The sequence below is a fragment of the Bubalus kerabau genome, chromosome 22 (assembly GCF_029407905.1).
Source record: "Bubalus kerabau isolate K-KA32 ecotype Philippines breed swamp buffalo chromosome 22, PCC_UOA_SB_1v2, whole genome shotgun sequence".
Lineage (NCBI taxonomy): Eukaryota > Metazoa > Chordata > Mammalia > Artiodactyla > Bovidae > Bubalus > Bubalus kerabau.
In genome coordinates this window covers 31,207,414-31,225,856 of record NC_073645.1, presented here as the reverse complement: position 1 = coordinate 31,225,856, position 18,443 = coordinate 31,207,414, and the positions used below count along the sequence as shown (strand labels likewise).

General features: G+C 36.8%; 1 long non-coding RNA gene across 3 annotated transcripts in view; it reads right to left on the bottom strand.

The window, feature by feature from the left end:
* Window positions 1–18,443, bottom strand: part of LOC129636626 (uncharacterized) — a 52,937-nt gene that overhangs the window by 13,036 nt on the left and 21,458 nt on the right. Inside the window, exons 2-3 of one of the 3 annotated variants that reach the window (XR_008707041.1) lie at window positions 12,580–12,648; window positions 12,342–12,476 (exon numbers count right to left, since the gene is read on the bottom strand). The exons of 1 other annotated variant lie outside the window; for it this stretch is intronic. This is a non-coding gene — a long non-coding RNA (uncharacterized LOC129636626). Of the gene's footprint in view, window positions 1–12,341; window positions 12,477–12,579; window positions 12,649–18,443 lie in introns of those variants that run through there. One more of the 3 variants, XR_008707042.1, reaches the window with a different exon arrangement.

Sequence of the window (18,443 nt, the reverse complement as noted above, 5' to 3'; positions counted from 1 at the left end):
TTCCAGGCAAGAGTACCAGAGTGGGGTGCCATTGCCTTCTCCGATATACACACTAGTATATACAAAATAGATAACTAATAAGGACCTACTGTATAGCAGTAGAGAACTCTACCCAGTACTCTGTCATGGCCTTTATGGAAAATAATCTAAAATGTAGGGATACGTGTGTGTGTGTGTGTGCAGCTTATTCACTTTGCTGTGTACCTGAAACTAATACAACAACAAGTTATAAATCAACTATACTCCAATAAAATATTTTTTAAAAAAATCAAAATAAAGAAAAAAAATGCAGAGGCTGTTACTTTGGAAACAATTATATACCTATTCAAATATGCTTTTCCAACTAACAATCTTAAATGGCTTAAAATTATACTGACAAAACTGTAGCAGCTTTTAAACTAATGACAACCCCATGAATAATTTCCTCTATATAGCACAGAGATGTTAGTGGATAAATCACATATTATTGCAGGAAACTATTTTCCTCAATGAATTCTACCTGCTGGAATCTTACTGCTTCACAGATCATGTTAAAAACTTTCAATTAAAATAAGACTGAAGCTGGTTCTGAGCAAAAGTCTAAACCGTGAAGCTGAGAAAGCTGCAAATATACCTTTCTATTTTCTCTTATTTCCTATGCTTTGAATGTCTTTCTGCACACAGAAACTTTGTAAAGGGAACTACTGATTAAGTGGTTTTAAAGGTTTCTCCAAGTTCCATTCCCTTAATGTGAACTGGCTTTTACTGATAAGTTACCATCTTGCAAGTTATCTTAAGGTTACCTTATCTTAATCTTAACCGTATCCCTTGCAGTGGTTTCTGAGGTTCAGGGTGTATTAGATATATAGGTACTGGATGGAAGAAATTCAAGACAAATTATCAGTTCTTGGGAAGCTAGAATAGAAAATTAAAGCACACATTCTAGCTTTGGATAAATTTAGAAATAAAACACTCAAGCTAATAAAGCATATTTTAACTGAAGGGTTTTTAATTTAATTTTTTTCTTATGAAACTATTTTCAGCTATAATAGGATGAAATTTAATCAGGCAATTCTATTCTCCTTTATTTGCCGATCTACCTTCTTTGTTTAGTTTGATTCCAACCTAAGAAATAAGAAAAAGCCTCCTAGGATACAGTCGAATGTTGTAAAATTTTGTAAGATCACTTATTACACAGGAAGTCAGATTCTAATACAGAGCAAGTATTCTTTCCCTGAGTTTTTATTGGTTCAAATCTACATCTGGTCTTGCATAGATTTTGTTAGGAGTGTTGTCCTTGCAGACACAGAATATGTTTATTCTGCTTCAGGGTCAATCCTGTTCCCCAGGAGTGTTGAGCATGCTAATGACAGATCCATAACAAATGGCTTTGTTCAATACTGGCCCATGACAAGCAGAAGCAGTTACTGGTGATATAGTTGTTTTAAACAAGCTGAATTTAAGGGACTTTAAGCATGTAATAGACACAGCCTGCGATAGCAGAGCAGGGAACAATGTATTGTGTGTGTGTGTGTGTTGTATTCTTGGATCATCCCTCTTTCCTACAAAAATAAAGTTGAACTACAAATATAGTGTTGTCATTGCCCCAAAGTTGACATTGTAATGTCAATGTCAACAACAGGATTGAAAGTATTGTGCTGCAGGAATGAAGAGAACTAGGTGCCAGTCCCACCTCTGTCACATACACACCCAAACACATCCACTCAAAATTGTGAGACCTTGCTATTTAACCCAGATGGGTCTCTGTTTAGTGCCCTCATAGAAAATGCCAAGTGTAGGTAGAGCAGCTTGAACTTCTTTAATAATCTGGACCTATAGTATAATTTAACACATGCTAAATTAAAACATTAATATGTGAGGAGAAGGGGATGACAGAGGACAAGACAGTTGGAAGGATCACCAACTCAGTAGACATGAGTTTGAGCAAGCTCCAGGAGATCATGAAGGATGGGGAAGCCTGGTGTGCTGTGGTCCATGGGGTTATAAAGAGTTGGACACAACTGAGTGACTGAACAACAATACGGGAATAACTACCTAAGTAAATCTCTTTTGTACTCCAGATGTCAAATAGAAATTTAATGCAAGAGTTATCATTTTTGCCAAAAACAATATGTGAGCTTTCCATATGGTCTGTAATATTACGAGGGACAACTTTTAAAAGTATGAAACATAATTTATGCACATCACTTCCTAGTTTGTTTTGCCATCAAGTTTAGTTTTGTTATCATTAGGCAAGATGTGAAGTATTGCAACATGTTATAGCCCTTTGAGTAAAATTTTTAGTCCATGATCTCCCTGAGCTTCTTCCCCTACTCAGTTTCTTCCATCACCCACTCATCAACTGTATGACCACCAATAAATCCTTGTACCTCTTTGCCCTAGACGTCTCTTCGGTAAAACTTTTGTTTGCATTAAACCTGTACTTCCCAAAATAGGACTAGTTATTTGCAATAAAATAAAACCTATATGGTTCTATGGATGAAAATGTTCAGGAAGTGCTGCAAACTCCATCTTCTCTCAGATGTGCTATCATGTTAGCATTTGAAAGATTGAAAATCCTGCAGAATGGAAACCTGATTCATTTTAATTAACCTAGTATATTCTGGATACATCTATTCATGAAATCTTATTTGAGTAACAGTAGTTGACAAACACCTCAGAGAATTGCCTAGGAATATATAAAGACATTTCAGAATAGATGAAGAGATCTTTTCTAGGGTTTCTTGAGGTAGAATATTTTATGAAATTGTGAAGGACAGCTCTTGACAGAAATTAAATGTACAGTGAATCCAGGAATCTATACCCTGGGGGACTTCCTCATTCCTCCATTATCACATTATGGGACTGGTACATAAATAAGCTAGGCTAGCTCCAAAAACATAAAATTATTAGGCTAGAGGCCAAGTATCTGGCTCCACAGCTTAAACTCAGACTTGAAATTGGCCACTAGGGACATTAGGCAAAGTGTAATACCTCCATGCTTTAATTTACTTATCTGAAAATATACTGTGCGGAACAAGACATAATAAAAAGGCAGTCAAACAACAAATTTTACTCTTTGTAGAATTTTGGTGATTGTAGAGAATTTTTTAATCTAGAATTGAGTAGGAGTACTTGTCAATTTAATGAATTTTACCACAGCCTGGAGAAAAAAGCAAGGTGTCTAAGTTAAGACAGTTATGCTTGTAACATTGGTGTTGCTTTACTCCTTACGTGCTGTGCAGTGCTTAGTCACTCAGTCCTATCCAACTTTTGGCGACCCCATGGACTATAGTCCATCAGGCTCCTCTGTCCATGGGGATTCTCTAGGCAGGAATACTGGGGTGGGTTGCCAGGCCCTTCCCCAGGGAACCTTCCCAATGCAGGGATCAAACCCAGGTCTTCCACATTACAGGTGCATTCTTTATTGTCTGAGCCACCAGGAAATCCCTTACTCCTTATATCTCCCTCATTTTTTTGCAATGTTTCTAGAATACTGGTTATTTGTATGCTATTGCTTACTGATTTTTAGAAAGTTAATACCTTTACGGAATAGCTGAGAGGACTTTTGATTTCTGTCATGTAAGAAGTTTCGAAGTTACTCTGCCCCAACACATAAATGGCCAAAGAAAGTAGGAAAAAAGAGTCATCTAAGATCAATCAGAGGAGTGAAATCACAATACAAATCATTCCCCATCCCTCCAAATGGGGAAATATAGCAGGGATACAGAGAAGTATAATTTACCAAAGGAGAAACCCACTAGCAGAAACCTCTGTGGGAAATAGCAACAAGGCAGGAAAGCCTAAGTTGTAATTGATACATTGCTGAAGTTCAATGTGATGATTAAAAATTCCAGAGGGACACAGTCGTGACTGGTCCCCATATTTTCATGAGTTTTCACTCCAAGGGTTACACCAGGTCTTCATGTGACAATCAGAAAACTCCTCTCTGGCTTCCAGCCAAGGGAAGAGGAAAACATTCATGTTAAAATACCCTAGGTCTGCTCTTAACAGAGAATGCCATCAAGGTAAATGTTACCAAAACCTAAAACTGGCATTGTTTTTTAAATCAGCTGGCCTGAGTGGAGAAAAGGAAATACCCAACTTCAGCTACCTTTAGTCTTCTACATGGGAAAAGGGAAATACACAAATTTAGCCCCTTCCATTCATCCTGTCCCATGTGAGGTAGCAGGTATTAAGAAATATATTGAAGTTTATACAATAAGGATGCAGGCTCACTAGAACACTAACACAGAATGACAACATTGCAGAACACTTCTTTTCCCCTGACTCCCTTAACACACATTACATCAGTTCAGTTCAGTCACTCAGTCCTGTCTGACTCTTTGGGACCCATTAACTGCAGCATGCCAGGCCTCCCTGTCCACCACCAACTCCCAGAGTTTACCCAAACTCATGTCCTTTGAGTAGGTGATGCCACCTAACCATCTCATCCTCTATTGTTCCCTCTCTTCCTGCCTTAAATCTTTCCCAGCATCAGGGTTTTTTCAAAAGAGTCAGCTCTTTGCATCAGGTGGCCAAAGTACTCGAGTTTCAGCTTCAGCATCAGTACTTCCAATGAACACCCAAGACTGATCTCCTTTAGGATGGACTGGTTGCATCTCCTTGCAGTCCAAGGGACTCTCAAGAGTCTTCTCCAAAATCACAGTTCAAAGGCATCAATTCTTTGGTGCTCAGCTTTCTTTATAGTCCAACTCTCACATCCACACATGACTATTGGAAAAACCATAGCCTTGACTTGATGGAACTTTGTTGACAAAGTAATGTCACTGCTTTTTAATATGCTGTCTAGGTTGGTCATAACTCCCAAAGAGTAAGGGTCTTTTAATTTCAAGGCTGCAATTACCATCTGCAGTGATTTTGGAGCCAAAAAAATAAAAAGTTCAACACTGTTTCCCTATCTATTTCCCATGAAGTGATGGGACCAGATGCCATGATCTTAGCTTTCTGAATGTTGAGCTTTAAGCCAATTTTTTCACTCCCCTCTTTCACTTTCATCAAGAGGCTTTTTAGTTCCTCTTCACTTTCTGCCATAAGGGTGGTGTCATCTGCATATCTGAGGTTATTGATATTTCTCTCGGCAATCTTGATTCCAGCTTGTGCTTCCTCCAGCCCAGCATTTCTCATGATGTATTCTGCACATATGTTAAATAAGTAGGGTGACAATATACAGCCTTGACATAATCTTTTTCCTATTTGGAACCAGTCTGTTGTTCCACGTCCAGTCCTAACTGTTGCTTCCTGATCTGCAGGGTTTCTCAAGAGGCAGGTCATGTGGTTTGGTATTCCCATCTCTTTCAGAATTTTCCACAGTTTATTGTGATCCACACAGTCAAAGGCTTTGGCATAGTTAATAAAGCGGAAATTGAGTTTTCCTGGAACTCTCTTGCTTTTTAAATGTTCCAGCAGATGTTGGCAATTTGATCTCTGGTTCCTCTGCCTTTTCTAAAACCAGCCTGAACATCTGGAAGTTCACAGTTCACGTATTGGTAAAGCCTGTCTTGAAGAATTTTGAGCATTACTTTACTAGCGTGTGAGATGAGTGCAATTGTGTGGGAGTTTGAGCATTCTTTGGCATGACTTTCTTTGGGATTGGAATGAAAACTGACCTTTTCCAGTCCTGTGGCCACTGCTGAGTTTTCCAAATTTGCTGGCATATTGAGTGCAGCACTTTCACAGCATCATCTTTCAGGATTTGAAATAGCTCAACTGGAATTCCATCACCTCCACTAACTTTGTTCATAGTGATGCTTCCTAAGGCTCACTTGACTTCACATTCCAGGATGTCTGGCTCTAGGTGAGTGATCACATCATCGTGATTATCTGGGTCATGAAGCTCTTTTTTGTACAGTCTTCTGTGTATTCTTGCCACCTCTTCTTAGTATCTTCTGCTTCTGTTAGGTCCAACCCATTTCTGTCCTTTATCGAGCCCATCTTTGCATGAAATGTCCCCTTGGTATCTCCAATTTTCTTGAAGAGATCTCTAGTCTTTCCTACTCTATTGTTTTCCTCTATTTCTTTGCACTGATTGCTGAGGAAGGCTTTCTTATCTCTCCTCGTTATTCTTTGGAACTCTACATTCAGATGCTTATATCTTTCCTTTTCTCCTTTGCTTTTCGCTTCTCTTCTTTTCACAGCTATTTGTAAGGCCTCCTCAGACAGTCATTTTGCCTTTGCATTTCTTTTTCTTGTGGATGGTCTTGACCCCTGTCTCCTGTACAATGTCACAAACCTCTGTCCATAATTCATCAGGCACTCTGTCTATCAGATCTCTTCCCTTAAATCTATTTCTCACTTCCACTGTATAACCATAAGGGATTTGATTTAGGTTATACCTGAATGATCTAGTGGTTTTCCCCATGTTCTTCAATTTCAGTCTGAATTTGGCAAGAAGAAGTTCATGATCTGAGCCACAGTCAGCTCCCGGTCTTGTTTTTGCTGACTCATTACATAAATAACATATTTACTATAGTTTTGTCTAGTACAGCATGTCTAGCTATTGCAGAAAAAAATACAAAGAATGCTAGAAGTCAGAAAGCATAGTCCAAAGAAACTGAGCTACATCAAAACCAAAGTCAGATGTGTCAAGAACGTTAGAGTGACATCAGGATTTTAAAGAATAATGATTAATATCCTATGTAATCTAATGGACAAAATTGACAACATGCCAAAACAGAAAGATGATGAAAGCAGAGGGATGAAAAAAAAATCAAAATAAGTAAATAAATAAAAATGAGGCAAAAAAAATACAAATAAAAGAATGCCTTTGATAGGCTCAAAGTAGACTGAATGTGGCTAAGAAAAGAATCTGAACTTGATTACACATCAGTGGAAACTTTTAAAACTGAAAAGCAAATAAAAAATATCTAGAAAAAAGTTAGTATCCAAGAACACTGGGAAAAAGTTGTTACTTACACATAATGATAGAGGATAAGATGGTTGGATGGTATCACCAACACAATGGACATGGGTTTGGGTGGCCTCTGGGAGTTGGTGATGGACAGGGAGGCCTGGCGTGCTGTGGTTCATGGGGTCGCAAAGAGTTGGACACGACTGAGTGACTGAACTGAACTGAACACATAATGGAAATACCATAAGGAGAAAGAAACAAATATCTGAAGTAATAATGGCTGAGGATTTCTCCAAGTTAATGTCAGACACCAAACCACAGATCCAGGACCCTTAGGGAACACCAAATAGGAAAAAGGCAAAAATAGCAAGAACACACACTTAGGCATAGCATATCCAAAATACAGGAAAAATAATCAATCAAAATTGAAAGAGCTCCATCAGACTTTTCAGAAACCCTGTAAGCAAGGAGACTGAAGTGAAATATTTAAAGAATTAACAGGAAAATAAACAAATCTGTACCCTGAGAAATTATCCTTCATAAGTAAAAAAGAAAATAAAAGATTCTCAGTAGGCAAAATTTGAGAGAATTCATTTCAAGTAAACTTTCCCAATTAGAAATATTAAGCTTTTCAGATTGAAGGAAAATCATATAGGTCAGAAACTTAGATATAAAAGGAAGAACGCTTAATAAGGAAGAAGAAAAAAAATAATGGTTAGCCTCTCATTTTTCATATTCTTAGCAGTGTTTGTTCCAAGTAACAGCAATAATGTATTCAAGTATGTACATTATATGTGTGTGTACCTAAGTATGGATGATTTTGTATAAGTGAAATGAACAGCAACAAAGATATAAGGAATAAGAAAGAAAAGTTAGGAATATTCAGTATGCTAAAATATATCTACACTACTAATAAAGAGGCATAGTACTATTTGAAAGGAAACAGGTTAGTTGTAAGTGAATATAGAAAATCCTAGGGCAACTAATTAAAAAAAAAAAGTAGTAAAACAGTATAGTGATACACTCTGAATAGAGTAATAGGAGACACAGGTTCAATCCCTGGGTCAAAAAGATCCCCTGGAGAAAAGAATGGCTACCCACTCCAGTATTCTTGCCTGGGAAATCTCATGGACAGAGGAGAATGGCAGGCTATAGTCCATGGGGTCAGACATGACTGAGCATGCTATGCTGAAGTAGAGAGTAAACAATCATAAGATGCTTAATTAAAAACAAAAGTGGGAAAAGTGGAATATAAAAACAAGAGCAATGTATAGCTAATGGTAACAAATATGATAGATATTAATCCAACTGCATCAATAGTCACTTTAAACATAAATACTCCAATTAATACAGATTGTTAGACTGAATTAAAAAAAAAAGACTATTACATATTGTCAATAAGAAACACAATTTAAATATACATATGTTAAAAAACAAAATGGGGAAATATGCCATGCTAACATTAGTAAAGAAAGGGCAAGTAGTTTGCAATAATTTCAAAAAGTAGTTTTTGAAACAACTTTGCAACAAACTTTGAAACAAAATTTGCAACAACTTCAAAAAAGGAAAGTTTATCAGGGATAAACAAGGGCATTACATACAGATGAAGTTCTTAAATCTCCAAAAAGACATAACAATCCTTAACAAGAGAATTTCAAACATGGGGCAAAAGCTAATTGTAGGAAATCTATTTTCCTGCAATTCTATCATAGTTGGAGACTTTTAACTATTAGAAATGTATACAGCAGTCAAAATCATAGGATATAATTGAACTTGACAGCATTATAAATCAACTGTATGTAATTGACATCTATGGACTATTTCCAAAAAGTAGAACATACATTATTTAAGCTGATATGGAAAAGTCACTAGATAGACTCCATCTGGGCTATACACACATAAACAAATGAAAAGAAATTATATAATGTAGGCTGTCAAACTACAATAGAATTAAACTATAAATCAGTAACAGAATAATAAATAGAAAATCCCACTACACAAGGAGATTAAACAAAAAAGTCATAAATAACACCTAGATAAAAAAAAAAAATTTGAACTAATAAAAAAAAGTACAACTTATCAAAATTTGTAGGAGCCATTGAAAGCATGTTAGGAAAAAAAAAAAAAAGACCTAAAATTTAATAATCTTAACTTCTGCCTTAGGGAAGGAGAAAGTTACATTCAAAGCAAGGAAAAGAAAAATAATTTAGAGCAGAAATAAAGGAAATTGAAGACTAAATTCAGGAAAACTACAATGAAATCCAAAGGGAGTTCATTGAGAATATCAATTAAATTGATGCACCCCTAGATAGATCAATAAAATAGGGTCAGTAACAATATCAGAAACAAGAAAAACATAATTTTAAATCCCATGGACATTAAAAAGATAATAAATATTATGAACAGCTCTATGCCCACAAATTTGATAACTTACATAAAAATGGACCAATTTTTAAAAATGAAATATATCAAATTAACACAAGCTGGAATCAAGATTGCCAGGAGAAATATCAATAACCTCAGATATGCAGACGATACCACCCTTATGGCAGAAAGTGAAGAGGAACTAAAAAGCCTCTTGATGAAAGTGAAAGAGGAGAGTGAAAAAGCTGGCTTAAAGCTCAACATTCAGAAAATGAAGATCATGGCATCTGGTCCCATCACTTCATGGGAAATAGATGGGGAAACAGTGGAAACAGTGGCAGACTTTATTTTTGGGGGCTCCAAAATCACTGCAGATGGTGACTGCAGCCATGAAATTAAAAGATGCTTACTCCTTGGAAGGAAAGTTATGTCCAACCTAGATAGCATATTGAAAAGCAGAGACATTACTTTGCCAACAAAGGTCCGTCTAGTCAAGGCTATGGTTTTTCCTGTAGTCATGTATGGATGTGAGAGTTGGACTGTGAAGGCTGAGCACCAAAGAATTGATGCTTTTGAACTGTGGTGTTGGAGAAGACTCTTGAGAGTCCCTTGGACTGCAAGGAGATCCAACCAGTCCATTCTGAAGGAGATCAGCCCTGGGATTTCTTTGGAAAGAATGATGCTAAAGCTGAAACTCTAGTACTTTGGCCACCTCAGGTGAAGAGTTGACTCATTGGAAAGACTCTGATGCTGGGAGGGATTGGGGACAGGAGGAGAAGGGGACGACAGAGGATGAGATGGCTGGATGGCATCACTGACTCAGTGGACGTGAGTCTGAGTGAACTCTGGGAGTTGGTGATGGACAGGGAGGCCTGGTGTGCTGCAATTTATGGGGTCCCAACGAGTTGGACATGACTGAGCGACTGAACTGAATTGAACTAAAGAAAAGTAAAGTAGAAGTAGTAGTAATATACAACACAATTAAGATAACACTGCTGAATGTTACATACAAAAATTGTTAAGAGAATAAATCCTAGTAATTCTCACCACAATTAAAAATATTTTGTTTCTTTAATGTTGTACCTATTTGAGAAGATGGATATTCACTAAACCCATTATGGTAATCATTTCCTGATGTAAGTCAAACCATTTAATTGTACACTTTAAATTTAAAGCCATGTATATTGATTATATCTCAATGAATCTGAAAGAAAAAAAAAGAAATACAGTCCTTGAGATTATTAAAAAGCAGAATAATCTTCCAAAAGAGAAAGCAAAATGTCAGATTAACTTACTTGTGAATTCTAAGGAAAATTATACCACTTCACTCTAATCTTTCAGAAAATAGGAGCACCGGAAATATTTAACTCTTTCTACAAGGACAGCATTACTCTGATACCAAAAACAAACAAAAATGAAATTTCTCAACTAGAAAACTATAGATGAGTATCTCTCATGAACACAGACACAAAAATCCTCCATAAAATAATAACAAATTGAATTCCATGTATGTGGATTATATTTTATGATCAAGTGTGAACATCTCAGTTATGAAAGGTTGGTTTAACATTCGGAAATCAATATAATACAACATATCAAGATGTTAAGGATAAAAATCATGATTATATCAAAAGATAAAGAAAAAACATTTGACAATTTTTTTAATCTGTTCATGAAAAACTCTCAGCAAGCTAGGGATAAAAGGAAAATTCTTTAACACGATAAAAATATCTACCAAGAACTTACATATAGCACTATATTTAATGGTTAGACACTAGAAGTATTCCTATTAAGATTAAGAAGAAGGCCAGATGTTCCCTCACACAACTTTTGAATATCTGGAACTCCTAACTAATGCAATAGGAAAAGGACATGCAAGTTATAGAGATTAATACAGAAGAAATAAATCTGATCACATGTGCTATTATTGTCTACATATAAAATCTGAAAGAATGACCAAAAAAGTCCTAAACCTAAGCAATAATTAAAGCAGAGATACAAGATATAAGGACACCATATGAAAATCAATTGCTTTCCTATATACCAGCAATGGACAACTGGAATTTGAAACTAAAAAACACATTATCCTTTACATTAACAGTCCCCCCCTCAACTGATGTAGGTATAAAACTAGCAAAAACATCCAATAAAACCATAAAACTAATCAAATAAAGAAAGTAACTACACAGATGGAAAGATTTTTTTTTTGTTATTTAGTTGTTAAGTTGTGTCTAACTCTTCTGCAATCCTATGGACTGTAGCCCACCAGGCTCCTCTGTCCATTGGATTTCCCAGGCAAGACTACTGGAGTGGGTTGCCATTTCCTTCTGTAGAAATGGAGAGATAGTCCATGTCAGTGACTAGGAAGACTCAATACTGCAAAGATGTCAGTTCTTTCCAAACTGACCTATAGATTCAATGCAATGCAAATCAAAATCCCAGAACATTATCTTGTTCTAAAAGTAATAGGGAGAAGCAAAAGATCCAGAATAACCAACTCAATATAAATGGAGAAGAACAAAGACGACTGACACCACACAACCTCAGCACTTAGTATAAAGCTTCAGTAATTGTTATGTCAGAAAAAAATATTACAAACAGTTCACTTAAACAGCATAAGGAGCCCAGAAAGTCACAAGATGTAGCCAACTCCTCTTTGACAAAAAGAGAAAAGTCAATACAATGGAGTAAAGATAAGAGTTCAATAATTGCTAGTAGAAGAAGTGGACATCTACCTGCCTGCAAAAGGAAGAAAAGAAAAATAGACATATATCTCACTTTTCACAAAACTTAACTAAATGTTGATCATAGGCCTAACATAGAACACAAAATTTCAAGACTACTAGAACACAGGAGAAAAAATTAGATGACCTTGAGTATCCCCGTGACTTTTAGGTACAAATCAAAATGGCATAATTCTTGAAAAAATTGACAAGCTGGAATGCATTAAAATTAAAATCTGCTCTACAAAAGAAACGGCCAAGAGAGTAAGATACATCACAGACTAGGAGAAATCTTTGTGAAATATGATAGACAGTTATTTAAAATACACAAACACTCTTAATTCAACACAGATATCAATCAGCTACTTAAAAAGGTAAAGACACCTGATCAGACACCTTACAGAATATATACTGATTAAAAATGCCCAACACCATATGCAATTTATTTGCAGTTAGAGTTCTGCAAATAAAAATACAATAAAATGCACTACCCACTTATAGAATTGCGAAACTCAAAACTGACAAATTCTGATGAGGATCTAGAACAAAAACAAATCTCATTCAGTGCTGGTAGGAATGCAAAGTAGTACACACTTTACAAGAAACTACCATAATTTCTTCCAAAGTTAAAATTATGCTTACCATAAGATCCAGCAGTCATGTTCTTTGGTATTTATCCATGTGAGCTGAAAACTGATGTCCACATATAACCTAAACATGGATATTTATAGAAGCTTTGTAATTGTCAAAACTTGGATACATTGAGATTTCTTTCATCTGGTAGATGGCTAAATAAACTGTAGTATACCCAAGAAATGAACTTATTTTCAGCACTAAAAAAAAATGAGCCATCAAGCTATGCAAAGATGAAGAGGAATATTAAATGCATATTCCTAAGCAAAACAACCCAATTTGAAGACTTTCTACTGTGTAAGTTCAGCTACATGATATTCTGCTGCTGCTGCTAAGTCGCTTCAGTCGTGCCTGACTCTGTGAGACCCCATGGACTGCAGCCTACCAGGCTCCTCCATTCATGGGATTTTCCAGGCAAGAGTACTGGAGTGGGTTGCCATTGCCTTTTCCTACATGATATTCTAGAAGAGGTTAAATTAAGGAGACAGTGAAAATACCAGTGATTGTCAGTTGTGGGTAAGAGGAAGGATGGATGCGAATCAGAGGAACATTTTCTATAACACCAAAATGGCAGAGAAGTGTTATGTATTTGTAAAAACCCATAGAATATACAATACTAAGTGAAGCCAAAAGTAAACTATTGCTCATGGGAAAGACATGACAGTGCAGGTTCATCAGTTGTAACAAATGTGCCATCCTGGTGCTGGATGTGTATAATGGGTAGGCTGTGCGTTTGTGGGTGGGTTGAATCTATATGGGAACTTTCTGTGATTTCTGCTCACTTATGCTGTGAACCTGAAAATACTCTAAACACTAAAGTTTGTTTCTAAAAATAATTGGATACTTTAGATATTAAATACCCGTTTCTGATAGATTTATAATCCCAGCTGAAATATAAACTCTTTGAGGAAAAGGAGATGGCTTATCATTTTCTGCTTTCTTAGCTTTTAGATGATGGTCTCATCCAAACTGGACTTCCTAGGCAGTGCAGTGGTATAAAGAATCCACCTGCCAATCTAGGAGATGCAAGAGATGTGAGTTCGATCCCTGGGTTGGGAAGATCCCCTGGAGTAGGAAATGACAATCCACTTCTGTATCCTTGCCTGGAAAATCCCATGGACAGAGAAGCCTGGAGGGGCTACAGTTCATGGGGCCCCAAAGAGTTGGTCACGACTGAGTGAGTGTGTGTGCGCGCGCGCGCGCGCACACACACACACACACACACACACACGTACGCACCCAAAGTAGAAGCTACAAATAATGAATGAGTATGTGGGTAAATGGATAAGTAAAGAAATACAAATTTGATCTTTCCAGACTTTCTAAATATTTGACACACAAACAAAAAAGCAAAACAACTAATGAGTAACCATATACATTGGACTCATTGCAAAACTGTGCACCTGTCCCTCAATTTCTCAGAGGTAATTGCTATAACAAGTCTGATGTTTATCATTCCCATTCATCTCTTTCCCACTCATATGTGGATTCCTGTAATATAGGACATTCCTCTTCCATGTTTTTTAAGCTTTATGAAATATTTTTACCCAGTGTCTACAACTTGCTTTTTCACCAATAAATGTCTGTAAGGTAAATTCATGTTCAGTCATGTCTTTCTATTGCACTCATTTCCACTAGTTTTAGTATTCTTTTTATGATCACACAATGTTTTTTTCTGTTTTTAATGAAAACTGGAAATAACCCTAATTCTATTGTTACTACCATGTTGGAATGAAACATCTGTGTACACTTGATGTAGTCATGTCTAGTAGTAGAAATGCTGACTCTTAGCCTGCATATAACTTCATTTTTTTAAGTTTTTCCAGATAACTCTCCAAAATGGTTGTATAATTTATACCCTTATGATTCCTCTCCTAAAACAGCAGTCTAACTTAGCCCTTTTGGCACTGATATTTATAGGATATTCTTTGCTGTCAATTTTGTTCAAGGGACTGTATCTCAAAATTTCCAATTCATTCTTCCATTTCTTCAAGAGGAGGGATTCAATATGACCATATTTCAGTGGGTCCTAACTCTAATTTTATGGCCTGAAACCACCAGAGTTCAGTGTCAAAAATATACGAGTTCCTTCTTCCTAACCGTCAACTATTTTGAACACTCTCATTTTAAAACACAGACCTAGTATAAGTGAAATTTTGGTTTAATGACAAATGAAGGGCTACATTTATCTAAATGTGATCTGTTCTAACAAGATAGGTTGCAATCTGGTTCATATGCTCTAGTCTCTCTGTTCTGACAAGCTTAATAAGCTGTTTCATGGTGATGTGAAATAATATCACCACAGAGCGATAATATGGCTGCTAAGATTCTAAGGTCTTGATAACTAACTATAGCTTTCTGCTAATGCCTAAAATTTATTAAATACATAATGCCTCAACACAATTTAACAATGAAGTATTCAGGTCTTATTTAAGAAAAAAAAAACACATTAAATCATTATTTAAATAAGGATTAACTACAAGAATGGACCATTCTGGTCTAATGCTGAGGTTACTATTGTTATTCTTCTACCAGCAGTTACTTTTCATCTCAGATTTCTTCTGGAAATGGGTAACCCCTACGATTATGACCACAAAGCAGGATAGACAGAAATATACTTTTATCTGACCTTTTGTTCGGTAAGGATTTAAGATCGTTACTAGACTGGTGGTGTTTGTTTGTTTGTTTCTTTAAGCACAGATATAACTTGATGAATTTCCTACCCAAGTTAATACATCCATGTAATTGCCATTCAGAAGAAGTGAACATTACCAAACCCTGGAAGTGTTCTTGAGCCTTCTTCCAAACATTCCTACAAGGTTAACTATTATCACTTAAATTAAAAGACTTTATAATAAAATACTAGTTTAAATAGAACAAGTAACTTCTAATGAAATCAAGTGAGAAAAGGATTAACTTAGGATCATTAAAGAAGATAGAATAAGAATTAAGCACAAAGTTAGATCTCCTGATGCCCTTCTTGTGTCCATTCAATTACATCCCAAACAGTCACTCAGCTCACACTCACTTTCATCTAAAAGAAGTGAGAAATTCAGTAATATGTTGAACGATGTTCTATTACCTTTGCATTATAGAAAATGAGATTCTCCACTCTGGTTGGCAGACTTCTACCCCAAGAAACTCTCCACTACTAGAGCTTCTCCCTCTTTGGACACTTATACGTTTCAAAATCCTATATGCTCCAGCCAGTGGCAGGTCCATGCTCAGAAGCAGGTCACACAGAAGGATCTGAAACAAGTAGCCAATCTTTTTGGACTTTTGTCACTGCCTTGGAGGTACAGCTGTGTCCAGAGCACCTGGCCCACCACAAGCTGTACACTCTGGGGCTCTGGTCAGTTTATTACAGAATATACCACTGTGGAAAACGTCACATTTAGCCACCTGAATTTCATTCACCTGGTGCCATTGTTTACTCCTATCCCCTTGTCCGAGCATCCTTTGATTTCCCTTGTCTGAGAAAAGTATTCCTATTAATCTATTATAGAGTAATCCTCCTGACTCAATACCATAGCATGATGTCATCCTTCTAAATTAAGTATTTTGGGGCTAAATGACAGCAACAAAACAACAGAAACAAACAAACAAACAAAAAACTAGCGGACCAATGCCTTCTGTAATGTAATTATATACGGTTATGTTAATGTGTATTATTTTTTCTGAAGAAAAATTAAAAATCAGGCTTACATAAGTCTATAGCCCTAATCAAACTAGCACTCATGGTTGGTATATGCTGGTATCACAATGTTTGTGGATGCACCAAGTTCCCTTCAAACAAGGATAATTCAAGACAGCTGCAAAAAGTACCTGGAAACTTTTGTTAGTAACTTCTTCAGGATTCATCTTAATCTTTGAACTGAGGTTTTATTGTGTATGTGATGATCTTAGCCAATTGCTGAACAAGACAGTGATACTTAAGGGCAAGTCTTATTGAAATTAAAAGACGCTTACTCCTTGGAAGGAAAGTTATGACCAACCTAGATAGCATATTGAAAAGCAGAGACATTACTTTGCCAACAAAGGTTCGTCTAGTCAAGGCTATGGTTTTTCCTGTGGTCATGTATGGATGTGAGAGTTGGACTGTGAAGAAGGCTGAGCGCCGAAGAATTGATGCTTTTGAACTTGTGGTGTTGGAGAAGACTCTTGAGAGTCCCTTGGACAGCAAGGAGAACCAACCAGTCCATTCTGAAGGAGATCAACCCTGGGATTTCTTTGGAAGGAATGATGTTAAAGCTGAAACTCCAGTACTTTGGCCACCTCATGCGAAGAGTTGACTCATTGGAAAAGACTCTGATGCTGGGAGGGATTGGGGGCAGGAAGAGAAGGGGACGACAGAGGATGAGATGGCTGGATGGCATTACTGACTGGATGGACGTGGGTCTGAGTGAACTCCTGGAGTTGGTGATGGACAGGGAGGCCTGGCATGCTGCGATTCATGGGGTCACAAAGAGTCGGACACGACTGTGCGACTGATCTGATCTGATCTGAACATATGACTGAGTAAATCAACTGTACAATTTCACCCAACATGGAATTCTTCTAATAGGTAATCTTTGCTCTTCTGTGCCCCAAGGGCAGATGCTTGGTAAGACTGTCATATTTTTTCCACTTCCCCAGCCAAATCCTATGCTTCCACATCAGTCCTCTTTGTTCTGTATAGCTAATAGTCCAGTAAAAATCTGGATTTAATAATATTCAACATATACTTTCTATAAAACCTGTCCTGCAAAGACATCTCATAGATTCATATTTCTTAACTTCAAGCCCAAAGCCATTTCCATGATGCTACTCTCTAAATATTCTGGTCGAGGTTTTGGTATAGTATGGTTCATTACAAAGAGCTTAAAATTTTACAACCTGCTATTTGTTTTATCCCTAGTTTTACAGACTTCCTTGGTCAAGTCTCCTTAATGCCCTACATATTAAGCTCAGTTAAGGGCCATTATTCTCTATTTTTAGTATCTATGTTCTTCATGGCAATATTAGTCAATTAAAACTCATATTTTCCCAGTTATTTTATGCTAATGATATTAATAATTTCTTATCTCTAGAAGAGAGCTCAGATGACAGATGAATAGAAGTATTTAAAATACAGGAGATACCATAAATGTCTGCTGTCTTTAGGAATAGTCTCACAAGTTTTGCCAACAGAGTTCTATGATCTGCTAGAAGACTGTAGAGGCAAAGTACTAATCTGCACAGTGTCTTGTTGAATTAAAAAATATTCACAGCCTTAAAGTTGAGAGTTATGTCTTTTTCGATGGGAATTTTTAGGACTTCAAAGCTGGGAGACACATCTCCAGTAACCCTGACAGAACTGCTTCAAGGAGGCAACCTGGTTATACAGAAATTTTGCAACAAAGTGTGAACATCGAAAGATTATTGTTAATGAAAGCCAGATATTCCAAATTAAGGAATTTAGTGTTTTTCTATGTATTGGAATACACAAGCATCTGGGCCCACTGAAATCATTCCTCTTATGTGCATCTTAGCTATATGGAGCCAGTATCCTGTGTTTTTACATCCTGAGCTTCCTTGGCATTCACTTGGAGTGGCTATGGTGGTCTGATAGCTACTAGATCACAGGTATTCTTCTGCTTTTTGAGTGCCCTTCGTACTGGAGTTTCAACTTCAGCATCATTCCTTCCAAAGAACACCCAGGGTTGATCCCCTTTAGAATGGACTGGTTGGATCTCCTTGCAGTCCAAGGGACTCTCAAGAGTCTTCTCCAACCCCACAGTTCAAAAGCATCAATTCTTTGGTGCTCAGCCTTCTTTACAGTCCAACTCTCGCATCCATACATGACTACTGGAAAAACCATAGCCTTGACTAGATGGACCTTTGTTGGCAAAGTA